Source organism: Pinus tabuliformis, chromosome 2_2 (genome assembly GCF_031772625.1).
Source record: "Pinus tabuliformis cultivar Carrire ecotype Pingquan chromosome 2_2, CPIR1, whole genome shotgun sequence".
Classification (NCBI taxonomy): domain Eukaryota; kingdom Viridiplantae; phylum Streptophyta; class Pinopsida; order Pinales; family Pinaceae; genus Pinus; species Pinus tabuliformis.
This window is the reverse complement of record NC_142300.1, coordinates 483,856,135-483,871,770: the sequence shown is the minus strand read 5'-3', so window position 1 is coordinate 483,871,770 and position 15,636 is coordinate 483,856,135.

The window sequence follows — 15,636 nt, the reverse complement described above, 5'->3', positions numbered from 1 at the left end:
TGAATAAATTTTAGAGGTTTTTCATAACAATACATTTCAACACCAAGAAGAAAGGATAACATCCCATAAAATGCAGCATGAAAATCAGTAGGGGTTTACTTATGAAAATCATATTACATACTTCAAGATTGATGTAGAGATGTAGTAGACTCGTCAGTCTTCAAATCATAATGAAGATGAATATAATTGCAAACTCCAAGAATAAATACTAGAAGAAATTTTTTATAACCCTCAGGCAGAGGAAAAGGAAAAGGTTGATCGTTTATGTAATTCCTTGCAGGAGATTACTTCAAAGAATGATCATAATAGTGAGGAAAATTGCATTGTCTATGGAAATCATGCAGAAAGGCAGTTGGATAACTTATCAAATAAATGTTGTGTGACTAAAGATCAGTTGTTAGAAGTAACAGGATGTTATGAGGATCATCAAGCTGATAATGTATTCTAGGATCCTATAGCTAAATACATGGAAGAGTTTTACTCTCCAGTGTTTCAGTTTTTCTATGAAGATCAGAGGCAATTTCAGTGGCAGTGGTCATCACAATATCATAGCTGCTTTGAACTCCGATGCAGTCAAAAAACTCAAATATTAGATAAAACAAATGATTGGCTACATTGGAAATTTCACATTGATTGAGCTGAAAGAAGTTTTCAGTTGATAAGGTAGGTAGGTAGGAAGATGCAAATAAGCTCAAGGTTGACTGAGCAATTTTTACTAGGTACAGTTTGAAGCAGATTGGGCAGAATTTCACAGTTTTCATTTCTAGAGGATGGATAGTGGCATTGGAGCTACAGGTTCTTAGTATACCACAAGGGCACACTATCCCTAGTGGAGCCACTGTTATCACCCTAAAATTTTTGTTTCTAAACTTTGGAAAGTTTGCCTTGTTTCTAGTCATAGTCTTATAATAGGTTTTGAGTCATCTCATCTCAGTAGTGTCATTCTCTTTTCCAAATAAAGTTTGACAGCCTCATTCCATGTCCTAGAAGCCTCACCATGTGTTTAGAAGTCATATCTCACATCATTTTGCAAATTTTTGAAATTAGCTATGAAATCATGGATTCTGAACTAGGAGTTTTTGTAGCGCGTTACGAATCCACTGAAAATGCCTGTTTCAGCATAAAAGACCCTGTTTTCTGCTTTTACTAGTACACTTTCAGAAGGGTTCCTGAGTAGCTAAGAACTCAATTTTGAAAACTGAAACAGAATTTTCTTCCTAGCATACTAAACTACAAAAACCTCTTTCAGTTTCTTCAAATTCGTTATGAGGTGGGAGACATTTATGGTTAAACTTGCGCTATGAAACTACTGAAAGCCAAGTTTTGTCTTCTGGTTTTAGCAGTATTTTTGAAGATCCATTTTTGGTCACAGGAAAAGGTATTTTGGAATTCTGAAGGAGGTTTCTCTTCATAAACACTCTAGCTACAATAACCTATCTCACTTTCTTCATAAGTGTTATCAGTTTGGCAATAAGAAGCTTTCTTTGAAACCCTAATTTTAGAGAACAGAATTTTCCTGTTTTACACGCGTTTTTCAAGGACAGATACTAGACAGCTGGAGAAGTGTTTTAAAAAACCAAGAGAGGTTTTTGTTCTAGATAGCAACCTCCTTTAGTTTCATAAAATATGTCATGGATGAGAAGATAAAGGCTCTATCCCACGTGCTTATTTTCAAAGATCCTAAACCTAAAAATAGGGAAACATGTTCCCTAATTTCTAGGGTTAATCATCAGCAATAATGTGACAACGTGGGAGGCTTCATCAAATTCGACCTCATGAGGTTGCAGCTGTCAAAGAATGTATTCAATGTTTAGTTAAGGTGGTTTAGTCATAACAAGGAGTTACACTCCTAATTGTTTTAGGTCTCTAGAACTGCTAGTTAACAGCTAGTTATAATAAATAGTTGGTTTTAAGTGTCAATAGGTGTCAGATTAGAAAGAATTAGAATTCCCCTCATACTAGAGGAAGGAATATAAGTCATGTAATGAACTCTATATATGGGAGAAGATGTAATGCACCAAGGGTTGGAAAATGTTATAGAAAAATACTAATTTTGTAAATGTTGTGCAAGGACTGATATATACAGAAGCAATTGGACTTTTTTGAAGCTGAGATTCTTAGTGTACTTCAGTGAGCTTTATCTTTTATCTTTGATATGTTTTACTTCCATAGTATTTATGTTTATTACTCATAATTCATGGAGGAACATGCTCTAACTTCCTTTAAGTGTTAAACTATGGTGAATTGAGTTCTTGGGTCCTATCTTTGGATGTTGTTCTTCAATGTTTTAATACTTATTACTCAGAATTCATGGTTACCCATGCTCTGACTTCCTTTAAGTATTAAATTATGATGTATCACTCTAAATACTTTCCTTTTGAATACCTTGATATATCCTTACTCAGAATTCATTTCCACATGCTATGACTCCTATGAACTTCAAGTTATTGAGACTTTCCTGAATGTGTTACTCTTTCATTGAAGTATATACAAGTCTTAGTTTTATAAGGAGAGCTATTTGTTATCTTTATCTCTGTCACTGAATCCATAGCCCAATGGTAGTAAGTCTCCATCTTTCAACCTATAAACATACAAAACCACAAACCACAGAGTTAACCATCTATCTATAACTTATATCATTAACCCTTGAGAGAGCCCTCTTAGGCTGAGGCTAAGCCTCAACTAAAAGATTGGTTTGAAATAGTTACACTAAGGTAGTCTGATCAACAGTCTATAAGGGTCCTATTTTGGTGATAACACCCGGGATCTTCATTTTTCATGGATATGGGTCATCCACACACCCACACTTCATCGAAGTCCATTTGTTAGGCCGCACACTATTAGTATTATAGTTGGTCATAAGTATTACAAGGTATCTCTATCCTCAGATATTTATTTGTCATGGTTATGGTTCATTAGCAAACCCAAACTTTATCGAAGTCCATTTTCTATGCTGAACACTGTCAGTATCATATTTGGTCACAAGAATTACAGGTTATCTCAATCCTTAGATCTTCGTTCATTACGATTATGGGTTAACCACACAAAACCCTTCTCTTCAGTGACTCTTCATATTCAACAAAGGTTTCTCAGTGATCTAGGTGGATATTGGTGGCCACCCGCCAAGTCCATTTGGACCCCCACCATTGTTTCTTTCAGCCTTTCAGTTTCCTTAATTATAGCACAGTTTACTATTTTTAGCCATTTTTCAGATCTTGAACTTCCTGGGGTTGTAACTTTGGTATCCGAGCAGGTTACGATTCCATGGGAATGAGGGTTTCATTAATATTTCGATTTCAAATCTTTGCAACAATATTCAACAAAATTCAAGCATGCGCTGTGACCTCCACAAAGCACTTTCTTGGGCCAAGTAGGAAGAATTTTTCTTTTTTCATTTTTTTGCAGGAATTTGGTTTTTGGGCGGAGATTTTGTAGATAAGACCTGAAACATTTGGTGCAATATTTACAAAAAATAAAGGATATGGATTCCTTGTGAAAAAATACCAAAATTCAAAAAAAAAATCGGTCGAATCAGATTTTGGATGAGGGAGATATCACTGATTTAAAATCAGTTATGTTGTAGAATTTTTTTCTGACGACAAAAGGTGGACAGCTACTCTCCTATCATTATTTGAATTTTTTGTGCAAAATTTGAGAAAACAGATTGTAGATCTGAGATCCTATTGAAAAATCACCCAATTTAAAAAAAATTTAGGTCGAATCAGAGTTTGGATGTGGGAGACATCGCTGATTTAAAATCAACTATTTTTTCGGAGCTTTTATGACAGCAAAAAAATTGCAGCGTGAATCTGGGATTCTAGAGTGTCCAGATAAGGATTTCCAACACATGGGAAGACACAAAATGGTCCTTCTGCTTCCAAAAATAGGTTATAATAAATATTCTGAGTTATATTGACCGAGTTATGTCCATTTTAATTCTAGAGTAGCATTCAGAGTATGTTCCTGTTGGATACGTGCCCTCCCACCCCACTTTAGTAGGCACCTGCTTCACATTCATTAGTTTTAGCATAGCAGCATTCAGCTTGGGTTATTTGGAGACATGCCCCTCAACCCCAGGCTATGTATGCACTTGTTACTTCATCAACAACCAACATCACTGGTACGGGTCAACCACACAAAATCCTTGTCATCGAAGTCCATTTGCTAGGTCATACATTGTTAGTATCAGAGTTAGTCACAAGCATTACAGGGTATCTCTATCCTCGGATCTTCATTTTCATGGTCATGGGTCATCCACAAACCCACACTTCATCAAATTTTATTTGCAAGGCCATACACTGTTAGTATTATAGTTGGTCATAAGCATTACAGGGTATCTCTATCCTCAGATCTTTGTTCATCATGGTTATGGGTCATCCACAAACCCATAATTCATTGAAGTCCATGGGAATGAGGGTTTGATGCATATTTCAGTTTCAAATTTTGTAGCAATATTCAACAAACTTCAGTCATGTGCTACGTCCTCCACAGAGCATTTTCTTGGGCCAAGTAGGAAGAATTTTTCTTTTTTCATTCTTTTGCAGGAATGTTTTTGGGCAGCGAGTTTGTAGATCAGATCTGAAATTTTTGGTGAAAATTTTATAAAAACAAATAAAATATCTGGATTCATATGAAAGAATACCCAAATTAAAAAAAAATCAGTCAAATCGGAGTTCGGATGAGGGAGATATCACTGATTTAAAATCTACTATGTTGCAGAAATGTTTATGATGACAATTCATGGACGACGACTCTCCTATTTTTTTTTTGCAATTTTGGTGCAAAATTTTAGAAACCCAATTGTATATCTGAGCTCCCCTCAAAAAATTATTAATTTCAAAAAAAAAAAAAAGAGTCGAAACGAAGTTCGGATGTGGGAGATATCGTTGATTTAAAATTAGTTATTTTTTCAGAACTTTTATGATGGCAGAAAAGTTGCAGTGCGAATCTGAGATTCTAGAGTATCTAGATAAGGATTTCCAACATGTGGGAAGCTGCAAAATGGTCCCTCTGTTTCCAAAAAGAGGTTATAATAATTATTCTGAGTTATAGTGACTGAGTTATGTCCATTTTAATTATGGAGTAGCATTCGGAGCAGGTTCCCTTTGGAGATGTGCCCTCCCATGATGCTTTAGTAGGCACCTTCTTCACATTCATCAGTTTCAGCATAGCAACATTTGGTTTGGGTTCTTTGGAGATGTTCCCTCCCACCCTAGCCTATGTAGGCACCTTCTAATTCATCAACAACCAACATCACAGTTATGGGTCAATCGCACAAAATCCTTGTCATCAAAGTCCATTTGTCAGGCTGCACACTGTTAGTATCATAGTTGATCACAAGCTTTACATGGTATTTCTATCCCTGGATCTTCGTTTGTCATGGTTATGGGTCATCCATAAACCCACACTTCATCAAAGTCCATTCGCTAGAACGCACACTATCAATATCACAGTTGGTCACAAGCATTACAGGGTATCTCTATCCTCAGATCTTCATTCATCATGGTTATGGGTCATCAACAAACTCACACTTCATTGAAGTCCATTTGCTAGGCTGCACACTATCAGTATAGTTGGTCACAAGTATTACAGGGTATCTTTATCCTTGGATCTTCGTTCATCATGGTTATGGGTTAACCACATAAAACCCTTCTCTCCAGTGGCTCTTCATATTCAACAAAGGCTTCGCAGGAGGGAACTTCACACAATGGAGACCATTGCTTCTTAAGGAGGGAGGAATGGTCCGAATGGAAAATGGCATCAACCCATGGTATTCATCCACCCATTTTATGCATCTACCCATGGTAGTTGCAAATGGCATGGCCACATCAATGGGACATAGTGGATGGAAGTCCATGGGACGAGAGCCTCCCATATGTTCAGCACAACTACAGCTGGGCTCTCCATAGCTCGACTAGCCATAACCCTTTTCAGGTGGGCTTGCAATTCCAGCCACTATGTCCCATTGATGTGGCCATGCCATTTGCAGCTACTCACACAGATTCATCTCATGTCCAGTTCGAAACAGATAAGGCAAACAATTTCATTGAGCACATCCAACATATTCGCCAGCAGGTCCATGACATTCTAGAGAAATCAAATTCCAAGTACAAGCAGCAACATGATCAACATTGCGTGCCACACAAGTTTTAGGTGGGTGACAAAGTCTGGTTGCATTTGCAAAAGAAACGCCTTACCGAAGCCTATCAGAAACTCAGACCACTCCAATATGGTCCTTACATTATTACCAAGGTTGTGGGAGACAATGCATTTGAGCTTAGCACTCCCCCATTCCTTGGCGTGCACCCAGTGTTCAATGTGGACTGCCTTCGGCCATACTTTTCACCATTACTAGAAACATCTAACATTGCGGAACAACTCACACCCACAAAGTTAAATCCAGATTGCATGGAACAAGATGCAACTGATCGGATCATGGACACACAGATCAAGCACACTCGCCATCAGAATATCCAACTGTATCAAGTTGTCAAAGCAGGCCAACTCCTTCACGAGGGCAAGTGGCTCACCAGGGACCAAGTTCAGCAGAAGTTTCCTCATCTCATGGAGGAACTCAATGTAATGGGGACCATTGCTTCCTAAGGGGGGAGGAATGATCTAGGTGAATATTGGTGGCCACCCACCAAGTCCACTTGGACCCCCAACATTGTTTTTATAGGCTTTTCAGTTTCCTTAATTATAGCACAATTTACTATTTTTAGCAGTTTTTCAGGTCGTGAACTTCCGGAGCTGTTTTGAGGCCCTAAATGACGTTTTTTTGGAAAAACTAGAAGCAACATCGATCCATCATCCATGATGGATTGATTTTGCTCTTCCCAAAGTTGTAGTTTTCCGATAGATCTTTCTAATGAGATATTGTCCGCGTCAAACGGAGATCGTATGACAAATTTACGACCCTGGAAGTTGATGCACCAATTTACCCAAACGGGGCCCACATTTTGGTGTTTCATCTTCTAGGGTTACATTTTTGGATGTTTAGGGTTTTCCATTGTTTCTCAACAATAAATAAGCCTTCAAGCTTCATTGTAACACAGTTCAGAGGCATGTAGCTGCCACATGTCTTCTCAGAGATAAACTACCATCGCCCTAGCTAGTTTATTTCCATTTCTGTTTGTAAGCATATTTCAGTATTTTACGTTAATGAAATGAAGTATTATTTCCATTGCATCTCTGTGTTTATGATTATCTCTATAATTTGTTGTGTTCCTGTTTAAATTTGGATCACTTAGGAGGGAACTTCATGCAATGGGGACCATTTCTTCTTAAGGAGGGATGAATGATCTGAATGGAAAATGGCATCCACCCATGGTATTTATCCACCCATGGAATTTACCCATGATATTGTAAGTGGCATCCACCCATGGTATTCATTCACCCTTGGAATTTTCCCATGGCATTGTGAGTAGCATCGACCCTTGGTATTCATCCTTCTATGGAATTCATACTTCCATGGTATTTATCCACTCATGGAATTTACCCATGGTATTGTAAGTGACTTTCACTCATGGTATTCATTCACCCATGGAATTTACCTGTGTTATTGTGACAAAAAAAATGCTATAAGTAACAAGTCACATTTTGTAAAAGGAGAAATTGTCCACCACAATGTAGCCTTTATTGTGGTTTTTTATTGTGTGTTATCCTATTTTCTTTTGGCATTTCAATTTTTCAGATTTTGGGGTCCTCCCCCCTACGATCTGGATTAGTGGTATCAAATTCAGGTTACGATTCCGTCAGAATGAGGGTTTGATACATATTTCAGTTTCAAATTTTGCAGCAATATTCAACAAACTTTAGGCACGTGCTACGACATCCATAGAGCACTTTCTTGGGAAAAGCGGGAATAATTTTACTTTTTTCATTTTTTTGTAGGGATTTTCCTGGGTGGCGAGTTTACAGATGAGATCTGGAACTTTTGGTGCAATATTTACAAAAATAAATAATATATCTGGATTCCTTGCAAAAAAATACTTAAATAAAAAACAAATCGACTGAATCGAAGTCCAGATGAGGAAGATATCAGTGATTTAAAATTAGTTATGTTGCAAAAAAAATTCTGACGACAATTCGTTGACGGTGTTTCGCCTATATTTGTTTGCCTTTTTTTGTGCAGAATTTTAGAAAAATTATTATAGATCTAAGCTCCCCTCGGAAAATAACCCAATTTCAAAAAACAAATTGGTTGAATCTGAGTTCGGATGAGTGAGATATCACTAATTGAAAATGAGCTAAGTTTTTAACAAATTTTGTAATGACGGGACAACTGCAACATGAATATGAGTTTCCAGAGTGTCCAAGTAGAGATTTCAATCACAAGGGAAGATGTCGAATGGTCATTCTATTCCAAAAAATAGGTTATAATAAATATTTCGAGTTATATTTAAATAATTATGCCAATTTTAAATCTGGAGCAACATTTGGAGCGGGTTCCCTTTGGAGATGTGCCCTCCCACTTCGCTTTAGTAGGCACCTACTTCACATTCATTAGTTTCAGCATAGAAGAATCTGACTTGGGTTCTTTGGAGACATCCCCTCCCACCCCAGGCTATGTAGGCCCCTGCTTCTTCATGAACAATCAACATCACGGTTATGGATCAACCGCAAAAAGTCCTTGTCATCGAAGTCCATTTGCTAGGCCCCACACTGTTAGTATCACAGTTGGTCATAAGCATTACAGGGTATCTCTATCCTTGGGTCTTTGTTTGTCATGGTAATGAGTCATTCACAAACCTACACTTTATCAAAATCTATTTGTTAGGCCACACACTGTAAGTATCACAGTTGGTCACAAGCATTATAGGGTATCTCTATCCTCCGATCTTCGTTCATTACAGTTATGGGTTAACCACATAAAACCCTTCTCCTCGGTGGCTCTTCATATTCAACAAAGGTTTCTAAGGAGGGAACTTCACGCAATGGGGACCATTTCTTCTTAAGGAGGGATGAATGATCTGAATGGAAAATGGCATCCACTCATGGTATTTGTCCACCCATGGAATTTACCTATGATATTGTAAGTGGCATCCACCCATGGTATTCATTCACCCTTGGAATTTTCCCATGGTGTTGTGAGTAGCATCGTCCCGTGGTATTCATCCTTCTATGGCATTCATACTTCCATGGTATTTATCCACTCATGGAATTTACCCATGGTATTGTAAGTGACTTTCATCGTAGTATTCATTCACCCATGGAATTTATGTGTTATTGTGACGAAAAAGTGCTATAAGTAACAAGTCACATTTTATAAAAGGATAGATTGTCCACCAAAATGTAGCCTTTATTGTTATTATTTGTTTTAATAAAAAAGTTTATTTGTGGTTTTTTTATTGTGTGTTATCCTATTTTCTTTTGAAATTTCAATTTTTCAGATCTTGGGGTCCTCCCCACTAGGATTTGGATTAGTGGTATCAGATTCAGGTTATGATTCCGTGAGAATGAGGGTTTGATACATATTTCAGTTTCAAATTTTGAAGCAATATTCAACAAACTTCAGGCACGTGCTATGACATCGACAGAGCACTTTCTTGGGCAAAGCGGGAATAATTTACTCTTTTCATTTTTTTTGTAGGGATTTTCTTGGGTGGCGAGTTTGCAGATGAGACCTGAAACTTTTGGTGCAATATTTACAAAAATAAATAATATATCTGTATTTCTTGCAAAAAAATACCTAAATAAAAAACAAATCAGCTAAATGGAGTCCAGATGAGGGAGATATCACTGATTTAACATTAGTTATGTTGCAAAAATCTTTGTGACGACAATTCATTGATGGCGATTCGCCTATATTTTTTTGCCTTTTTGTGCAGAATTTTAGAAAAATGATTATAGATCGAAGCTCCACTCTAAAAATCACCCAATTTCAAAAAAACAATTGGTCGAATTAGAATTTGGATGAGTGAGATATCACTGATTGAAAATGAGCTAATTTTTTAACAAATTTTGTAAGGACGGGACAATTGCAATGCGAATATGAGTTTCCAAAGTGCCCAAGTAGAGATTTCAATCACAAGGGAAGATGCTGAATGGTCATTCTATTTCAAAAAATAGGTAACAATAAATGTTTTGAGTTATATTGACCGAGTTATGCCAATTTTAAATCTGGAGCAACATTTGGAGCGGGTTCCCTTTGGAGATGTGCCTTCCCACCTCGCTTTAGTAGGAACCTACTTCACATTCATTAGTTTCAGCATAGCAGAATCCGGTTTGGGTTTTTTAGAGACGTGCCCTGCCACCCCATGCTATGTAGGCACCTGCTCCTTCGTTGACAGTTAGCATCATGGTTATGCGTTAATCGCAAAAAATCCTTGTCATCGAAGTCCATTTGCTAGGCCCCACACTGTTAGTATCACAGTTGGTCACAAGCATTACAAGGTATCTCTATCTTCAGTTCTTTGTTTGTCATGGTAATGGGTCATTCACAAACCCACACTTTATCAAAATGTATTTGCTAGACCACACATTGTCAGTATCACAGTTGGTCACAAGCATTACAGGGTATCTCTATCCTCAGATCTTCGTTCATTACAGTTATGGGTTAACCACACAAAACCCTTCTCGTCAGTGGCTCTTCATACTCAACAAAGGTTTCTAAGGAGGGAACTTCACGCAATGGGGACCATTTCTTCTTAAGGAGGGATGAATTATCCAAATGGAAAATGGCATCCACCCATGGTATCCATCCACTCATGGTATTTATCCACCCATGGAATTTACCCATGATATTGTAAGTGGCATCCACCCATGGTATTCATTCACCCTTGGAATTTTCCCATGGCATTGTGAGTAGCATCGACCCTTGATATTCATCCTTCTATGGCATTCATACTTCCATGGTATTTATCCACTCATGCAATTTACCCATGTTATTGTAAGTGACTTTCACTCGTGGTATTCATTCACCCATGGAATTTACCCACCCATTGAATTTACTTGTGTTATTATGACAAAAAAAAATGCTATAAGTAACAAGTCATATTTTGTAAAAGGACAGATTGTCCACCACAATGTAGCCTTCATTGTTATTATTTGTTTTAATAAAAAAGTTTATTTGTGGTTTTTTTATTGTGTGTTATCCTATTTTCTTTTAGCATTTCAATTTTTCAGATCTTGGGGTCCTCCCCCCTAGGATTTGGATCAGTGGTATCATATTCAGGTTAGGATTCCGTGAGAATGAGGGTTTGATACATATTTCAGTTTCAAATTTTGTAGCAATATTCAACAAACTTCAGGCATGTGCTATGACATCCATAGAGCACTTTCTTGGGAAAAGTGGGAATAATTTTACTTTTTTCATTTTTTGTAGGGATTTTCTTAGGTGGCGAGTTTGCAGATGAGACCTGAAACTTTTGGTGCAATATTCAAAAAAATAATAATATATCCAGATTCCTTGCAAAAAAATACCTAAATAAAAACAAACTGGCTGAATTGGAGTCCAGATGAGGGAGATATCACTGATTTAAAATCAGTTATGTTGCAAAAAACTTTCTAACGACAATTCGACTATATTTTTTTGCCTTCTTTTTGTGCAGAATTTCAAAAAAATGATTATAGATCAAAGCTCCCCTCGGAAAATCACCCAATTTCAAAAAAACAATTGGTCGAATCAGAATTCGGATGAGTGAGATATCACTAATTGAAAATGAGCTAATTTTTTAACAAATTTTGTAAGGACGGGACAATTGCAATGCGAATATGAGTTTCCAGAGTGTCCAAGTAGAGATTTCAATCACATGGGAAGATGTAGAATGGTCATTCTATTTCAAAAAATAGGTTATAATAAATATTCCGAGCTATATTGACAGAGTTATGCCCATTTTAAATCTGGAGCAACATTTGGAGTGGGTTCCCTTTGGAGATGTGCCCTCCCACCTCGCTTTAGTAGGAACCTACTTCACATTCATCAGTTTCAGCATAGCAGAATCCAACTTGGGTTCTTTGGAGACGTGCCCTCCCACCCTAGGCTATGCAAGCACCTTCTCCTTCATCAATAGTTAGCATCACGGTTATGGGTCAACCACAAAAAATCCTTGTCATCGAAGTCCATTTGCTAGGCTGCACACTGTTAGTATCATAGTTGGTCACAAGCATTACAGGGTATCTCTATCCTCAGGTTTTTGTTTGTCATGGTTATGGGTCATTCACAAACCCACACTTTATCGAATTCCATTTTCTAGGTTGCACACTGTCAGTATCATAGTTGGTCACAAGAATTATATGGTATTTCTATCCTTGGATCTTTGTTCATTACGATTATGGGTTGACCACACAAAAACATTCTCTTCAATGGCTCTTCATATTTAACAAAGGTTTCTCAAGAGGGAAATTCACACAATGAAGACCATTGCTTCTTAACGAGGGAGGAATGGTCCGAATTGAAAATGACATCCACCCATGGTATTCATCCACTCATGGTATTTATCCACCCATGGAATTTACCCATGATATTGTAAGTGGCATCCACCCATGGTATTATTTCACCCATGGTATTTTCACATGGTATTGTAAGTAGCATTGTTGGGTTAGTGGGTCCTGACCCAAGTTCAGAGTTAGTTGCACCAAACAAATCCCTACACTGTTGGCCCTTTCGGCATCAATCCGGGGATTGCAGACCGAAGTCTCACCCGAAGTAGTATGGGGGCATGCTGGAACCATGTTTCCGCACCTAGAGATTAGCGTGATGTCGTTTTATGCTCTAAATCCACCTTCGCGCAGATCGTTAAGCCCTTATGGCTTATCAATATAACTCCCTTTAATCAGCCTCTAGACCTCCGCGAAGGTCTATGATTGTCTTTTTCAGACCTTGAATAGACTAATCAGTTACTTACGCACATCAGAGATTGCTCTTAACTCAACAATTACTCAGATCAGTGTAGGTGTTTGATAATTTTAACATACAACAAGATAATATTCGTGTGAACAATTAACATCAATTGCATTCATATAACAATATAAATCGTGTAAAGTCACGCATCAATACATCATTATTTCATAAACCCATCATAACATAAAGCGCATTCATATAAAACTAAAGTAAGAGATAATACAGTCATTTTTGCAATAATCTTTTTTATTAATATTCAGTGCAACCTATAGACTCAAGACTTCCCTATGCACTCAGTTGTAGGGGTCCACGTACTTAGATGCACACTCTACTCTAGGCCTTTGCGCACATAGCTGCAGAGCCTTTCTTCCTATTCTTCCCTACTAACTCTCTAGACTTCTCCCATAGATAAACATCATTACTTGCCTTAGACATCCTAAGAGACACCTATTTAGACAATCCCATGGTCTGTGGACCATGGGTAGATCCTCAAAAAGCCGACTCAACTTACATAAAGAAGGGTAAGATCCTTTATGATTCTTTAACTAACTACGAGCTCCATGACCACAACTTGCAGAGACCTTACATATTTATGCAACAAAACTTGGGCTTTTGCCCCAAAATTGACCCTAGGGGACCCCATCCCAACAGGCCCCCAACACAAATATCGTTACTCGCCCTCGAGTCACTCGGCATGCACAAATATCTTACTTCGAACATCCCCCAGCTCCACTTGTGAAACTGCTACCTCAGCCGCGCTCTACATGGATACCTTCTTGATGTGTTCCACCAGCTACTCTGTGGCTGGTCTTGCACTATCCTACCTGATTTTCTGCTGCATATTCTATAAGTTTGCCAATTTCTCCTGAATATTGGCAGAGATGATGTGTGCCTCATCCATTGAGGGCCCCAATCTAGACTTAAGGATGACCTCTTTCTTCTGTGTTGCTTCCACCTGTGTGAGCAGCTACTTCGCCTCCTACAGCTTGGCAAGGTGTTGTGTTGTAGTAATGGTGCATGCCATCGCCCTTACTTCATCATTATTACTGCTGGAGCTTGCGAACTTCTGTATTAAAGACTTGGAGTGTGTGATCTTCCTACAGAGTTGTGACTACCTCCATAGCTTTCTCAAACAGCGTGATGCAGTCCACCACCAAGACATCCATTGTTGCGACTCCATCCTTCACAACGGCTTCGCGCTAGTCCCTTACCTATGGCGGGGTTGAAGGTTGTGACTTCAACTCCAATTCAGGTATATTCAGGTTCAGCTCGAATTGAACTCTAGCCACTTTCATCTTGGCGTCCCACATGCTCACAGCAAGCTTCCTGATATTCGCCTCCAATCGTGCGTCCTTCAGGATATGTAGTTCTGACACCCTTATACATGCTTCTGCCACTGCGGCTTCTAGTTGGGCGCTCTACACCTGGATTTTTTCCTTGGCCTTCAACACCTCTCTCTTCACAATGAACATCTGTTTGTTGTTCACTCGATACTCATTGATGAGACTTAGCGCGCGTTGCTCCTGAGCTATGAATTTTGTTGTCACACCTGCCTGCAGCATGTGAAGGTAATCATTGGGGAGCGTAGCCAGGTTGAGGCCGATATTCTTCAAAGAAATTATGATGACCTTCTAATCGGCTACCTCTAGACTTAAGGATCCATCTATATATGCAACTGCCTAGAGATCTAGTGATTGAACCATCTTTGTTGTCTTAGTGGTCCCCGATGTCAAACTTGTTGATGCAGTGCCGATCTTCCCTACGCCTACCTAGATCCTACTTGTTTGAATCCGCAGTTCATGTAGATCCTTCTAGATGTTACTTAGCACCTGCTGGTGCTACCATCTGAACTTCTAGAATAGTTCTTTCATGGTATCACACACCTTGTTTCCTATTTCGTCTAGGTCATCATTTTTCAAAGTAATTGGATCCGGCGACAACTTTGTTGCTTTTAATTTCTTCTATGGCCCTTCCTTTCCTTGTTCCCTATACATTTTGATCCAAAGGGAGAGCTTTTCTCCTCCTAGCCACCACCGCCCTGCTTTGACTGCTCTTCCTCCTTGGTTTGGGGCGAAGGAGACTTACCACTATGCTCGGAGCCATGCCCTTCTTGTTCAACTTGCTGCTTCGTGGCACGCTCCGATTCCACCTGGGACTTTTCCTCAGCCTCTTTTCTCTGCTTCTTAGCCAACTCCTGGACCTTTTGCTTTGTTGCTTCCTTCTTCTTCTTCTCTGTGGACTTGCTTGTGCCTGAAGTTGGGTCATATGGAGTATGCCAATCTGTCGGCCAACGCTTGATGACCTCCTGAATAGTGTCTTCTATAGCGAGGTAAGGTAGGTCAAACCATTTTTGTTGCAGATCCTTCTACACCTAGATGTATACACGGTGGAAGTCAGATTTAAACTCTACATACTCTAAAAGCTGCTCAAACACGGTTGGTGACAACAGTGGCTTCTAGTTGATGGCCATGTGAATGCTCGCCTCCATAAGCACCCAGAAGAATTTTGTCTCTATGACGCACATGACGTCCTTTATTTCCTAGAGGGATGCAAAATATGTAGCCTCCAGAAAATCCTTATCCACGGGGGAAACTGACTGTCCTCCAGCAAATCCCAAGCGACGAGCACAATAAAGAGAAACAACCACGAATAGTGGAATGTTTTACTCTTTTCCTACGCCTCCCAAAATTTTGCAAAGAACTCGCTACAAAGGTAGTGCAAGCACTTGAAATGTACACCCTCCGCGCACTAGGAAACCAAATAAATCACTAGAGCTAGAACCTCGTCCATGC